This window comes from Lactuca saligna, chromosome 6, assembly GCF_052625555.1.
Source record: "Lactuca saligna cultivar CGN05327 chromosome 6, ASM5262555v1, whole genome shotgun sequence".
NCBI classification, from domain to species: domain Eukaryota; kingdom Viridiplantae; phylum Streptophyta; class Magnoliopsida; order Asterales; family Asteraceae; genus Lactuca; species Lactuca saligna.
The window spans coordinates 165,992,075-166,008,080 of NC_136422.1; the positions used below are offsets into that span (position 1 = coordinate 165,992,075).

The 16,006-nt window shown below is 37.3% G+C and overlaps 1 pseudogene; it reads left to right on the forward strand.

The window, feature by feature from the left end:
- Nucleotides 1-5,102: 5,102 nt before the first annotated feature.
- On the forward strand, nt 5,103-6,058 carry LOC145001617 (protein PHOSPHATE-INDUCED 1-like; annotated as a pseudogene).
- The last annotated feature ends 9,948 nt before the right edge of the window (nt 6,059-16,006 follow it).

Below are 16,006 nucleotides of genomic sequence, written 5' to 3' on the forward strand. Positions count from 1 at the left end.
GAAAGGGAAGAATTGAGCAAAAATGACCGGCATCTTCGCATTCTATTTATAGAGGTTGAAAGCCTCGCGTACACAGGGCGTACGCTAGTACGCGGGGCGTACACAACGTCAGGGATGACCGCATCCTCGGTCGAAGCATTGGAGCGACGTGGACGAACCGGAGCCAAGCATCCGAGTACGCTGGGCGTACGAGGGTACGCTGGGCGTAACCTAGATTGGTCCGATGACTCCTCCTTCGGATAATACCGAATTTTAATTAAATTTATATTTTAATTATTTAGTAAACTTCAAAATTCATATATTCCTCATATGAACTCCGTTTTCGACGTTCTTTATATCCACGCGTAGGTGAGACTACGATCTACAACTTTCGATTAGACTCCGTCAGCTAATTTTGACTTTATTTTTAATATTATATTTCTAATAGGTCGGGACAGACAAAGTCCGTTAAAGTTCCATAACTTCTTCATCCGACGTTCGTTTTCGTCAGAACTTTTACCGTTGCGCTACTATTGTTGAGACCTTCGATTCTCATTTAGTTTGTGTCGGCTAAAAGTCTCTCGATCTCTATTTCGAGTTTTTAGTTGCAACTGTTATATCCGTAACTTAGAAAAATCACAACTTCCTCATACGAAGTCAGATTCGGATGTTCTTTTTATGTACGTTTACGGTTTAATGGTATCTAAAACTTTCATTTAGATATCTAAGGCTAAAAATTATTGTATTGAAACTTCACGTTTTACGTCTATCAGTGTTGCCGGTTTTGCCGAGAATCTTCGGTTGGTCGTAACTTCTTCGTTATAACTCGGATTCTAGGGTTCTTTATATGTACGAAAACCTTGATACGATTCCTACTACTTTATTTAACCCAAATCAGATTTTAGGAAAGTTAAATTTTGACCTAAAATTGACTTGCGTTCCATCATATTGCCTCGAAATATCAGGTTGTCACAAATACCTAAACCCAATGTTTTAAAACCTGGGTTGACCCAGCCGGTTCAACCGGTTGGACCGTGACCCGGGGTAGATGGCGGGTCAACTGAGACCGGTTTTTTGTAAAAATACGAACCGGATCGAACCGGCCGAGTTTCCTCTAAACCGCAGTTCAACCGCTTATGTCGAACCGGTTAAAACTGGATTGACCCGTTTTAATAGGGTTTGGATAGTTGGAAACAAGTAACAAACACCAAAACAACGAGCCGTTTGCGGTTTCTTCAATGTTTTTAAATATTTAAACTTTGTGGACATTAAATTGTTTGTTTTATATGGTTATGCATTATGCATGAAAGTAAAAATATATAAAAATAGAAAAAGACCATAAACCGGGTTGACTTGGCGGTTCAACCGGTTGAACCGGTTGACCCGTGAACCGATCATCATACCGGGTCAACCAAAAACCTGGGTTTTAAAACATTGCCTAAACCCCCTTTGTTTTGGAGGATTTTGCTCCAGACAATTCAGTACAACAAGTTATGAAGATATAAAAAATCAACTGACCGAAATTAAAATGACTGATTTGCCCAAACAAAAAGAAGAGTAGTAAGTTATTAAGACAAAGATTTGTACAACCTTGTAAGATCCAGTAAATTATTTTCACCATAGATTTGTACAACCTTATAAGATCCAGTAAAAATACATATTCGTTGTGTGTATATGTTTTATGTTTACCCCACTTTGTTATGTGTCTGATGTTTTCATATGAAAATAGATGAAATTACAAAAATGCCCTCATAAGTTAAAAAAACTATTATTCTAACACTTACAATCATTGTTTCAAACCAACTTATGAAAAAGAGGCAACAACGAGACAACTTGTAGTTGGAGATCAAAGTGACAAGCTGATTTAGGACAAATGAATAATGAAATCCAAAGAAGGTAATTTGAGTCACTGATGAATGAAAGATATCTACCTTCTGAACGTATAAACACCAAAAACGTTTCCAAGCAAAGAAGGTAGATAGAAAGAGGACAAATATGGAGGGTATTGTTGAAACGACAACCCACCGGTGACATCACCGACCTGCTCCTGTGTATTTGAAACATATGAGAAAATAACTTCAAAACCTGTTTCAGCTGCTTGGCCTCACATTAGGATAAACCTCCGATTCACACTGTTTATGGAGTACGTTTGAATAGTTGGATAAGTCGTTACTTTTGCATACCTGAATTCTTATCTGTTAATCATTTCAACTGCTTAGCCTCACATTAGGATAAACCCCATTAATGAACAATCTATGAAGAACATGAATTCTAAGAATTAGGAATGAATGAGGAAGCGAGAGACATGAAAGCATGTAAAAGTCTAATATTAGAAAATATACCTGATTAGTTACAATTGTAACTGTGAATTCCGTATAAAAAAAGCCAATTGTGAAATTAATCGAACATATCAAATTCATCCTTAAATGATTGATATACCGACTCTATCAAAGTGGTTGTAAATGCTAACAAATATGCATATAAATGCTTATGATGATTATGTAACATGCATGTATGAGGTAATTTGATGTCCATATTTCCACTGGCAGATAGCAAAACCCAAGTAATTTCAAAATTTATACGTAGGGTTTACAACTTCTCAAAAGTTTGTGCAGCAGAAAGGATGACTTGAAGAAATTAGGGCTGAACAGTACTGATGCAGCAACAAAGGGCTGCTTCATTCTGTATCGGCGTCTGATTTCCCCTTTATTCGTTTCTGTTAACACACACCAAAACACGGGAATGGTCACCTTGAACAGAGTCGACCGGCACGGTTGGTACCGGCTTCAATGCCATCTCGATCGATCGATCTCTAAAGAAAGATGAAAAGGACTCAGAGAGAATATTGGATTTTAAGAAGGTAGAAGAAGGTTGGAGGTGGATATTAGCGAAAGTAGGCGATGGTGGATATGGGAGAAAATCATGGTCGCCATTTGGATTTAGACTGAGAGAAGAGCATACGAAGATAATCGGTGAGAGGTGGTGGAGGGGTCAAATACTTTTTGCAGGTAGAGATCACGTGGCCTCTGATGGGTTTTGTACATAAGAACATTCCTAAGTGCGCATACAAACCCTAATGCTCGGATCTAGGTTTCTCTAATTAAACATGCATTGAATCCAAGACTCCTAATAACTTATTAGGTATAAGAACAACACAAAATCAGAGTTAGAAGCATACCTTGAAATACTTGTTTGATCTTCTTGTTCTTGGAGCTTTAGAGTCACAATTGTCACTCCTCTAATGGCTTACAAACACCAACTAGCAAAGAGGATGATTTGAGAGAGAGGAGAGGGGAGGAATTTGGCCAGGGGTTCTCTACCTTAGATGAAGTACCGAATTCTCTCTACCATAGGGTCTATTTATACTTGTAGACTCCTTAAGGGTTACAACTTAAACCCTAGTTGGATAACTATTACTCAAAGCAATCCAAATCCTTCCCAAGATAATGCCTTGGACGAATTTAAGGCTTATCCTAGCCTAGAAATCGTCCAACCCTTTATCCATTAAGGATTTACAGTCTAAAGTTTAACTATCAAGCAATTGACAGTTTATACCCTCTTAGTTAATTAATTTCTTTAAGTCACCAAATTAATACCAATTAATCTCAGACTTATATTAATCAAATAACTATATTATTATTCCTTATATTATTCTCATAATATATTAATAATATATATTCTCTCATAATAAATCATCCTATCAAGTTGCTATGGTGAAGGCAACCCAAAAGGACCATGCACAATCGGGTCAAATACTTGCCTAATATAGTTGCAGCCTTAGACACTATTCCAACAGCCTCCACCGACCAATTTATTGAGGGTGAGTAAGCAAGGAGATGAAAAAAAGAACAAAAGAGGGAAGATGCCACTTTTCTTGTTGGTGTCAGAAACTGATGAGGATGCCAACCCTTCAACCTAATTAAGAGGAGGTCAGAGATTAAGAAAAGTAAACAGATGGCAGAAAGTGAATATGTTAACAAATTACCCAACTAAAACCATCAAAGAGGAAAATGGAAGGATAAATTATAAAAATATATAAAAAGATGGACTAAAGATGTCAAAAAGCTAGCAAGTTTACTGTTACAATTTTTCATAACTTTAATATATATAATAATAATGCAATATTATGTGACACATGTTGAAAAAATCCATTTATTATTTTATATGTTTGTAAGATTATACGGGCCAATTTTTGGTCGCATTATGGCTGAGGTGGCGGTTATAACGTCGTCTTAACACAATCAACACCACCCCCTTTTCGTTAAGGGGGTGTTATATTATATCTAGTGGTAACGAAGACGAGATAAAACATTTACTTTCATTGGTTATTCCTTTATTCTCCAATCAATTTTTTTTCTTTTTTCTTCTCTCTACTCTTAAAACCATGTTATAACATGGAAAAACCACCCCCACTTCTTGTTATAACATGTTGAAAAACGAGGTGACAATATTTGACTTCATAACACCGTTGCTCATACTCAATACTCTAACGTTGTTTGAACGTCTCTTCCTAATATTTCTAAAAACAAATATCCAATAATAAACAAATTTGTTTTAACAAAAAAATATATTCATGATATATCTTAGCATATTCTTGTTTTTCAATGGTTCTTTCCTTACATCTCTACTACACATTCAAACATGCAACTCCAACCAAACAAGATGTCAACAAGCCGAACATCTTATTTCGGTGGAAGCTATAACTTGGAACACATAAAAAAGGAACCATGCAATGAGGGCGTGCTCGGTATACTACACTTGTCATTGTTACCTTGAGCCACGTGGACAACCTTACCACCCTTTTGCCACATGAGCTCTGTGGGTCCCGTTACTACCACTATTTTATCCTACTCCTCTTTATTTGCTTAATTCGTGAACCCTACTTCACTTTTTATCTAACATGTCGGCATTATTGATTATTGTCCCTCTAAATTACTATTTTGTTGAGAAGAAGTTATAAAAGTACTAAGTGTTAGTGCCACCACCGCCCCATGGCCATGGCCCTACAAGGTGTTAAAAAAGAAACAACGTATTGGAGATGATTTCACTCACACTCTTTATAAATATCACCACCATTTTCACCTTAAATCAACTCATTCCACACAATCAAATCCTTCATGAAAATGGCTACCACCACCTTTCTCATACACCTTCTCTTCATCTTCTTCTTCTCCATTCTCCATGCTTCTTTCGCAACCAGAAAACTCACTAAGTCACTTCCCGATTCCTCCGACTTAATGAAATACCACAACGGTCCTCTTCTCGCCGGCAACATCTCCGTCAACCTTATATGGTACAGAAACTTCAACCCTACCCAGAAATCCATCATCTCCGATTTCATCACCTCCCTCTCCATCTCTAGCTCCTCCACATCCCGCAAACCCTCTGTCGCCTCATGGTGGAAAACCACCGAGAAATACCACACCAAATCAAACAACCCCACCACATTATCTCTTTTACTCGCTAAACAAACGTCCGACACAACGTATTCCATCGGAAAGTCATTAACAAATGACCAACTCGTTAAACTCGCTGCTAACCATGCATCGGAAAACACCGTCAACATTGTCTTGACGGCGGAGGACGTAATAGTTCCTGGTTTTTGCTCCGGCAGATGCGGCACCCACAAGTCAAGTTACAAAGTTAATGGCCATGGAAGTAAAGGAAAGAAATACAGATTTGTATACATTTGGGTTGGCAACTCGGTGACTCAGTGTCCGGGTCAATGTGCGTGGCCGTTTCACCAACCGATTTACGGACCACAGGGTGCACCACTGGTCGCACCCAACAACGATGTGGGTGTAGACGGAATGGTGATTAACTTGGCTAGCTTATTGGCTGCTACAGCTACTAATCCGTTTGGAAATGGGTATTATCAGGGGATGCGAGTGCACCATTAGAAGCTGCATCCGCGTGTCAAGGGGTATATGGGAAGGGGGCGTATCCAGGGTACCCTGGGGATTTGTTGGTGGATGGTACTACGGGTGCAAGTTTTAATGCGTATGGTACAAACGGAAGGAAGTATTTGGTTCCTTCTTTGTTTGACCCGTTGACTTCTACATGTTTCACTTTGGTTTAAAGGCATCTCTAATGGCAAGATGAATCCTCAAAATATATTGTTTAGATTCGGTAGGTCTTTATGTAGATTTGTTTGGTTCATTTTTTTTAAATATATTTTTATGAAAATAATATACTATAAGAATAATCATCAAAATAACTATTTTTCATAAATAGATATAATGAAATGAAATATCATAATTTTTGACAAGATACAAAAGTGATCACCTATATAGTAAAAACAAAGCCCATTGGGTGTAGTTGACCTCTTGTAGGCCCGTGACCCAAAACACATGGGTTGAATTACTTTGAAATCATATATACTTATTGAATTACTTTGAAATCATATATACTTATAAAGTTAGTATTTTTTTTTCAATCTCATTCATTTGAAACCCCATTCTTTTTTTATTTTACCACATTCATTTGAAACTCTCATGATTTTCCAATTTCTTTATAATAATAATTATAATTTAGTAATTAGGTTAAATAAATATCAAATCTAAAGTGTAATCATATATAAACTAGATTTTAATATTAAAATAATATATTTACTCCTACTTATAAAATTATGTTTTTTAACATTTAACATATTATACTTAATTTATTAGTTTTAATATATTGTTCGATGTAAACTATTATCATTTTAAATGTATAATTTTTGAACAATTTGTATAAAATACTTAAATTATTAATTAATATAACATTATAGGTTCAACTTAAATATAAATTTTATTCAACTTAAACAACCCAAAGATTATTTTACAAATAGTTAAAAGTAATAAATGGTAGCGTCTTTCTAATAATGATTGTAAGTTGGTTAATAAGGTTAAATAAATATCAAACCTCAAGTGTAATCATAAATAGACTAAATTTCAATTTTAAAAATTTGAAGTGCAGGACGTTGTGCGGGTTCCACGCGTTACGCATAAGACTTCATGCGGCTATTGTGCGGCCCGCACCTTGCCCGTTCATATCCTACAACACTTAGAGAATTTTTTTGTGTTCTGCTCATGCTGCGAGCGTGCGGGTTCCATGCAGCCCTCATGGCTTGTTTCAACACTTAGTATTTTTTATGAGCTTCAGTTCACGCGGCTTTTACACGGCCATTGTGCGGCCCACGTGGTTCGACCCAAAATTCTTCTGAACCTTCTGTGGACTCAATAGAAAAGAAACAATGTTACACGCGGCCTCTACGCGGCCCGCGCCCCGTCCACGCTCCATAGAAAAACTCGATTTTCTGGAGATCTACCGGTCGGAATCCTGTGAGACCACCGCCATTCTTCACCATTTTTCCTCCTCTACAAACCCCTATCCTCCTCCTAACCCTCTGATTTAGGTCATTTCCACCCTTTCCTTAAGCATTGAGGACAATGCTTGTTCTTAAGCTTGGGGTGGGGCATTTCCCTTTTCTTTTACTTTTCCATGCATTTTTTATTAGGTTGCATAAAATTTTAGTTTTAAGTTAATTTGCATTCATTTTTTTTATAAAAAAATAATAAAAATAAATAATAAAAACAAATAATAAAAAAATTCAAAAATATTTTATTTTCTTCTTTTTCACCCTTTTTATGTTTGCTTAACATTTTGCTTAGGGCATTAGCATTCATGCACTTTTGTTGTCTGTTTGTTCTCACCTCATTGGATACCATGGAAGAGGTTCATAGTTATTGTTTCATTATTGGTCCAGGATCTTGTTGCTATCTCACCCATCGAACGGGGACCACTAGCTGCAGTTTGGGATTTCATACTTGGGATCAGATGCTGGAAGCTTAAAGGGGTAAGTGATCATGGCCATGTAGTTTTCATGAAGAATTATGCATGCAATACTAACAATTGTAGGATATACTATAGCAATGGATGCTCTTAGCCTTGCGGTCACTACCACCGAGAGGATCACACTTGATCATGTTTAAACAATTAGGATGAAGCACTGATGCTTGTCCCCGAGTAGAATCCATATCCGGTCTCTTTACATCACCATATCTTTTTTGCTATTTTCTTAGGATTTTAGAGAGTCTTTTAGTCCATATTTGGACATTTTCATTATTTTCAAAAAATCGCAAGTTTGAAAAGGAGCTTACGTTTTTACGCTCCACACATGGTCATTTTCACATTTAGACCATTCAGATTATATTATCACCCCCCCTCTCGGTTCTACTTACATACTTTTGGGAACCAAGTTTTGAGTCAATAAAACAAAGTTTTATTGATAAAAAGAAAAAACTCAATATGTTAGTGCATTACCTTCAAGTTTACTTGTTTATAATTAAAAAAAAACACTCAAGCTAATTCCAAGCGGCGATTATCTTAGATGGGTGACCGGTTTAATTATTGAACAAACTTTCCTATATTTTGGTCACCCGATTTTTGATATTCATTTATTTAGGTATGTTTTATTGTATATAGATCGAGTTGTTTTTCACAAATTGGAGATGTTAGGGAGACTTTTGAATCGGATACTGCAGGGAGACTATTGAATCGGATACTGCAGGAGGTTTGGGCCAACACTAAGTGAACTGATTCCTACAACGGTGCCCAAGCGATGAAACCCAGTCACATTTGAGAGTGGCCGACAGATGTGAGATCACACAACTTTCATGATAAGAGTGTACACTTAAAGAAGAGCTCCACACGAGCCCATCCATCTGCTTTCTCCCTATTACATATGTTCTTCATTGTATGCATATTCCATTGGGGCTGCGACTGACCATCCCTCATTACTCACCTAGAGGAGTTGTCCTAACTGTGGTTTATGGTCCCATTGTCATCGGATGAAAAAGTAATGAGATAATAGCAAGATCAATTCTGACCATGTTGACTAATGGTGATCAGGTTCTAGCTCATCCCGAGTTCATTTTAGTCTTGTATTACTTGAGGACAAGTAACGTTTAAGCTTGGGGTGATTTGATAGCTTCATTCTTTTTACTTCTTTTTATAGTTTATTTTAGCACATTTCATTCACATTTTTAGTTAATTTCCATGCATATTTTCCTTTTTGTTATTTTATGACCATTTTGGCTACTTTCTAGTTTCTTGAGCATTATTGCAGATTTTTTTTGGAGACTAGCGGAGCGGGATTTTTGGGAGGCGATTGGACTAGAAGGGCAATGGGGATTTTGAGCTTGATGGCTATGGAGGTGATTCATGGAGTGATCTTTTCAAGTTGCTATAGGCCTTGGAAGATTTGAACTTTAAATTACAAGGCGTGGGAGAATTTTCAAGTGTGCGGAGATCGATGATCGTGAGTTTGCGGAAGCTTTGAGTGATTTTGAGAGGCAATTTGGGCTCAAATTGATGAAATCTTGAAGAAAAATAGGCTAGAAGCTGATTAGATTCGAACTGGGCCAATGGAATAGTTTCGGGGGCCCACGACTTGAAGAAGCCCAAAAATCCATCACACACACGCGTCCCACGTAAGGTTTCCACGCGACCCGCGTGGATTTCTAAAGGGACAATTTTGGGATTTTTTGAGAGCTCTATATTGGGAAGGTTGGTGTGCCTATTTAGCCTTATCTTGAACCTCCGATTTTGACACATTCTCTCTGGAGTTTTGAAGACATTTGAGGGCCAAGAATACCTCAAGAACATCCTCTTTTTATATCTTGGTTCTTGTCAAATGTTGGGTACAATCTTTACTAACTTTGTTTCTTTGAGTTGAGCCATGCTTGCCTAAACAAAACTTGGTTGACTTTTGTTGAATCCGTTGAAGTTTTGTTGAATTTTGAAGAAGCCATGAACTTGTTCTTAAATCTTTATGGGAATGTTTTCTGTTTTAACACCTTATCACTACTTGTATGTTTTTATTCATGACTTTAAATGTGTTTGTGGTGATTAGTTGACCAATTTCTTGATTAAGTAAAGGATCGTCAAATTAGAAGCAACAAATGATTTATGTGTTGTTTTTGCTTCACAGAATCATAAAAACATTTCCTCAAACATGGTAGTGAAAGTACTTGACTCCTCTTGGATTTGGTGACTTTTTGGTTCTTAATGCTAGTTGACTTTTACTAATTACATGCTTAATGGAAATTGTGACTTTGACTAAGGAAATTGTTATGAGCTTCTATAACCGTTTTAACAACTAAGAAAAGTCTAGGTAATCTCAAGCTTATTGGATTACTATAGCCAAATTAAGGATTTAAAACAAGTATTGCACAATTGGATTCTAATGATATGTTTATCAATATGTCAAAGTGAGGAAACCTCAAGTCAACCATCTTTCTCTTATTGATTTTACTTGAAACCCTTGTTTTTTTTTTTTGAAATTGTCTATTTAAATCTTAGTTTAATTCTAGTTTATTTCAAGTATTCTAAAAGATCAAAACCCCTATTTTTTACTTTTATTGTCATTTTACAAGTATTTTTTACAAAGAGATTTTTCATAGAGTTATAAAATTGAACCAATCTCTGTGGATTCGACCCCTTTACCACTATACACTATTTTAGTGTAAAAGATTTAGGGTTATTAATTTTGTTGGTCTCGACAACCACTATGGATTAAGAAGACTACTCGACGAGTTGAGGAGCCTCAACTCAACGAGTAGGCTGGCAGAATGAAACCCTAATATTTAGGGTTTTGCATCCTATTTAAACATCTTAGCCGCCCATAAGCTGGCCTCTTTTCCAACCTCCATTGCCCCAAACCCTAGCCACGAAACCCTAATTCATTTTTGAGAGTTTAAGCCAACTTTTGTGCATTCTTGGTGATTTTGAAGAAGAAGTTAGTTGAAGGAGCAAGGACGTGTAGGAGGAGAGTATATCCAGAAGTTGGGCTTCATTTATGGTTCATCTGTGGTATAAAGCTCCTACCTTGTCTATAACATGCATAAATCTAGTTTTAGGATGCTTCTTTCATGTTTTGGTCCAACTATGGTTGTTTTTGAGATTTAGACGTCCTATGTGGGAAAACCCTTCAGATCTAAGGTCTTGAGAGGACTTCATGGCATACAGGTGCCATCTTTATGGCCCTGGAAGTCCCATGTAATTTTTAGACCATCATGTTGGTATTTTGGGCCAAGTAGGTCATGCATGAAAGTAAAGATGTGAACTTTACATGACCAAATCGTCCCTAGAGTCTAGATATGTGACTCCATGGCTTATTTTGAAGTTTTGATGGTTTTTTGAGTTGGGTCCAAGTCATTTTGAGTTAGGATTAGAGCTTATTTCTTCTAGGATGGGTCTTAATGGGTAAAGTCGGAAACCTTTCCCTCCTAAATGTGTATTCAGCCCAAATCTGAAATATGGGACTTAGATTTGAAGAATGATGGCTTAATACATTAAGAAAGCTTAACAGACTGAAGAACTCAACGAGTTGGATCGCGATTTCAGGGTTTTATGATTTTTGGAACTTGGTGAGTTAATTCAACTTAGAATATTGACTTTGACTTTAACCAAAGTTGACCCTTAAGGGGTTATGAGTATGAAAGGGGAATTAAGGGAATCTTTCATGTGTAGGGATTGAGCTGGGTTGATTTCAGAGCTGGAGATTTCTCAGCCATGTTACAACATGCGACGTGAAAGAGACCGAAGGGGTAGGCCGACATCTACATATGTTTGGCGATTACCAGTTGAAAGAGACCGGAGGGGTAGGCCAACACCCAGATATGTTTGGTGGTTATCGTTTGAAAGAGACTGAAGGGGTAGGCCAGCACTCGGATATGCTAGGCAATATATTTATTGTAGGGTATGTGGTATGATGGGGGAACTCACTAGGCTTTGTGCTTACAAATTTCAGTTTTGGTTTTAGGTACCTCTTCGTTGAAGGGAAAAGATCCGGCATATTGCAGCGCATGACATGAGGATTTCCGCACATGAGATCTTTAAGAGTTATACTCTGATGTTTTTTTATCATGACACATTTTATTATTGATACATTGGTTTTGATATGAGTTGATACTTTGGATGTTTTCATACAAATGGTTTTATAATTATTAAATTAAAAATTAAATTTTTGTTCTTGATTTTTTGGATGTTACATGGTGCTTTATAGATATACATCTCCAATGCATGTCTTGAACCCGTATTATGTCAAAATGGGGATTCATGACCTAATCTCTATGCATGGGATCAAAACTTGATTATTATCAAGATCCAAAACACTACTAACTCTTCTTGACCTGAAGATTCATAAAGTTTCCAAGTTTATGAGGTCTAACCATTTAGTAATTCTAGAATAAGAAGCTAAAGGAATAAAACTTAAGATGTAACATCTTGGAACGATAAAAATCGAGTCTTGTACACTTACAAAGGTTTAGAAGAGTTCCTTGGTGGAAAATGGGGACTTGCTTGCTTCCTCATCATTCTTCCTTTTTAGCTTCAAAAAGCACCAAACTAGCTCTAAAAAATGGAGGAAGATGATTAGGTTTTATTTCAGGTCTTGAGGTACTGAGGATGGACAAACCCTAACCTCCTTATTCATTTAAATAGGGAGGAAAATCCTAGAAGATTAGGGTTTTCATTACATCCGTCAAGATGCCGTGTTCCAAGAGGCAACATGCCTTCTTTACCTTAATGAAAGCCACACTTCTTCTTATTTAGACACACCATGTCCAATTCTCAAAAAGGGATTTATTCCCAAAAATTGTTCCTCAAGATTCCGGGTGTTACGACTCTTACCCACTTAAAATAGATTTCATCATCAAAATCATTCCTTAACATCCCAAGGTTGCCAGATAGCCTGAAGAATGCAACCACAACCCATTACATATAACGGACTTTCCAAGGCTACCGAGCCCAACCTTAGCAGAAACATCCAAACCCGATGATGAATGAATCCTCGATCCCATGCAGAAAACCACTTCTACCTTACCCGAAAACCGAAATATGAAGTCTCCAATTGGTGTGACTTCCTGACAGACCGCCCATACTAAACCATTGCTAATTCCATTCCACTTATCCATCAAACTGACTCCTCAAATTCTTATAACCTGAGGTTCCCACTAGAAAACAGAATCATAGACCATACACTCCTGCTGGAAACCTTTTGTTTGACCAAAGGGACATATATTCCTTCGAGGGAAAGCTTATCTTGATGATAATAATTTCATGAATATATTGAACAAATTGGGACAAACAGGGAGATAAAACTTCTAGTTCTGAACAAGACACTGCTTCCTTTAACTACCGAACTAACATATTGTTGCTGAAATTTTAAAAACCCATACTTTCCTGACCCCCACACAGATAGAACCAAACCAAAACACAAGAGCCTTATCTGCCAACGAAATTGAAACCATCCTTTATCCATGAGCCATTCAACTAATACCCTCGGCATTCATATTCCTTAATTCATATCCTACTGAAGAGAAGGCCTTACAGATAAACACCTGTGATTCCAATGCGAGTTCCCACCAATAACCATCTCGGTACCCTACTTATAACCAGAGACCCAAGGATTTACATTTGCATTTCACTAAAAACTTTCTGATTGATAGGAGTCCCTTAGTAATCCGGGGTATAGAGATTACCAAACCATCTCTAAGACTACCAGTCTCACACTTTTTCCAGCCACCAGGTTCCCAAGAGTCGAAATGAAAAGGCTAGCCATCACAAACAACTTTATGCACTACTTACTGACTACACCTCAATCTTGTCACCCAAGATCCAAAACCTTGCCCCAACGGTCTCTACCAGGTCACACCTGCATTGGCATAAACACATGGGCCTCATACAAGGGTCCCACCTAAACCATACCATGGAGTGGCCTCGCCTACGGGTTCCACCCACCTGTAGTTGCACAAGATCAAATCCACCTCGGACCCCAACGATCCTCAACCTAAAATAGAGACATGTTCCTCGACAATCTTTCTTGTCATGCCCCAAAGCACGAACTGCTCCCCCTTTACATTTATGACCAGCTCAGACGATCGTCTATGTCAGTTGGTGAATTCTCTTATCCCATCACAATCTTACAACACTTCTACCCAACCATGGTTATCACCCATGGTCTTACCACACCCAAACCATCTCAACTCCAAATATCCTGAAATCGAACCCACAACTGACTGTACTACAATAAGGTGTTTGTGTCATGCTTCGAACCTCAGAGCCTTCATCAAGCAAGAACAGGAAGCGAGATTGTAACATAACCTTCAACGTGGATTCATCCACAAGCCTGCTAGAAAGAAGACATCGACCAACTGTTGGAAGTTTCCTGAACTGCCATTCACACAAACTCAATCCAAACGACCACTTGGGTCATCTCTTTTCCTTGCTAGGAAGTGAAACTTTCCCTAGTTCCACACCCGATCCAACTCCTGAAATTCTGATGGATTCTCCTCCACTTGATTCGACGAAGCTCTATAATCCTATAAATCCGATGGATTCCAAACCTGTCAAACCTTATATAGCATGAACCGCCTATGACCTACACTTACCAATACAAACAAATCTAAATGATCGCCAAACTCCTAAAATCTAGAAGAATATTCCCTGAAATCTTAGCAAGTACGATAACTCCAATCACCTCCAATGATACGATGCCAAACCCTGAAGTCCTTTACCAATAACTAAAGATCATACTCCTTTCTCAGAACTGGGGAATCTTCACCCCACTTTACCATCCACAAAGAATTACTAAATCTTAACCATCAACAACCTATGAGAAAAAAATAAATTTTCCCCTTGGAACTTCCCACGACTAAACAACTTATGCAACTGCCACCACCATCTTCCTACTACTGCTCCTCCCTAGAAACGATAGCGTTTGAACCCAAAAGTTCTTCCATAGATGACTGTCGATGTCACCAAATCAAAAGATAAAAAATTGAACCTTGAATTCACTGGAGAACTAACTATTGGGGTCGAATGTTTTTGTGAGATGTCGAATGTTTCTAGGTCCTTCCGAGTGTCGAATGTCTATTTGTAAATTTATTATAAGGGCATTTTAGTTTTGAAGCTATAGTGTCGAGTCCCTTATATTTTTTGTTTGCTTTCTTTATCCCTATAAATATGGGATGGATACATGTCTTAGGGGTTAACTTTTGCTCTCTGATTATACTCTTTTTGTAAGCTCTTGTATTCTCTGAAAGCAATATATTGAGCCAACCAGATTATATTTAGATTCGGTGTTCTAAATCTTTTCTTAACTCTGATTTCATATTCATACTCGATTGAATCAACACTTCAGTTGGTATCGGAGCATTAATCATTCTGCATTGATATGATTTTCTCTAATTTCAAAAGTATTTTGAGTCTCGTTCTAGATTCAAAAGTTTCTACAATTTCGATTATGCATTTAGGTTGTTTAATCAAGTGTTCGATTTCTGTTTTCTGGTTGATTCATCCGTCAATTTTCAAATTCCTGAAGCTTTTCTCAAAAATCTTCGGTACAACAATGGTAAACTTTAACATGAACACAATGACCTCTTTTTCTCATCTTCTAGGATCATCAACAAAGATTCCAATGTTGATTCCTGAATATTACGATCAATGGGCTGATCGTATGGAAGGCTACTTGAATGTTATTGATGAGGAACTATGGAAATGTATCACTGATGATGTTTATGCTCCTTCTACTGTTTGCAGTATTGGAACTTCTGTTACAAATTCAAAAGTTAATGAACTATCTGAAAAATTACTGAAGAATGAAAAGAGATGTATGCGAGAACTTAGAGGTGCTCTTCCACCAGTCATATACAATTATGTTTGTAGCTACACAACTTTAAAGGAAATCTAGAACACCTTGAAGGAGAAGTATCAGGGTAGTGAGAAGACAAAAATCAGTTCAGTCAAACATTGCCTGCTAGAATTAAGAGAGTTTAAGTAGAAAGAAGGAGAATCTATTGAATTGTACTATGACCATCTGAATGAATTAATATTCAAGTGTAATAGATATGGAATCACAAGGTCAATAATGGAGTTGAATCTAACATTCATCATGGGGCTTTGTAAAGAGTGGCGAAATGTCAGTCTAATGGTAAAGACACAACAAAGTTTCGACTATTTTTCACTAAATGATCTCTATAAT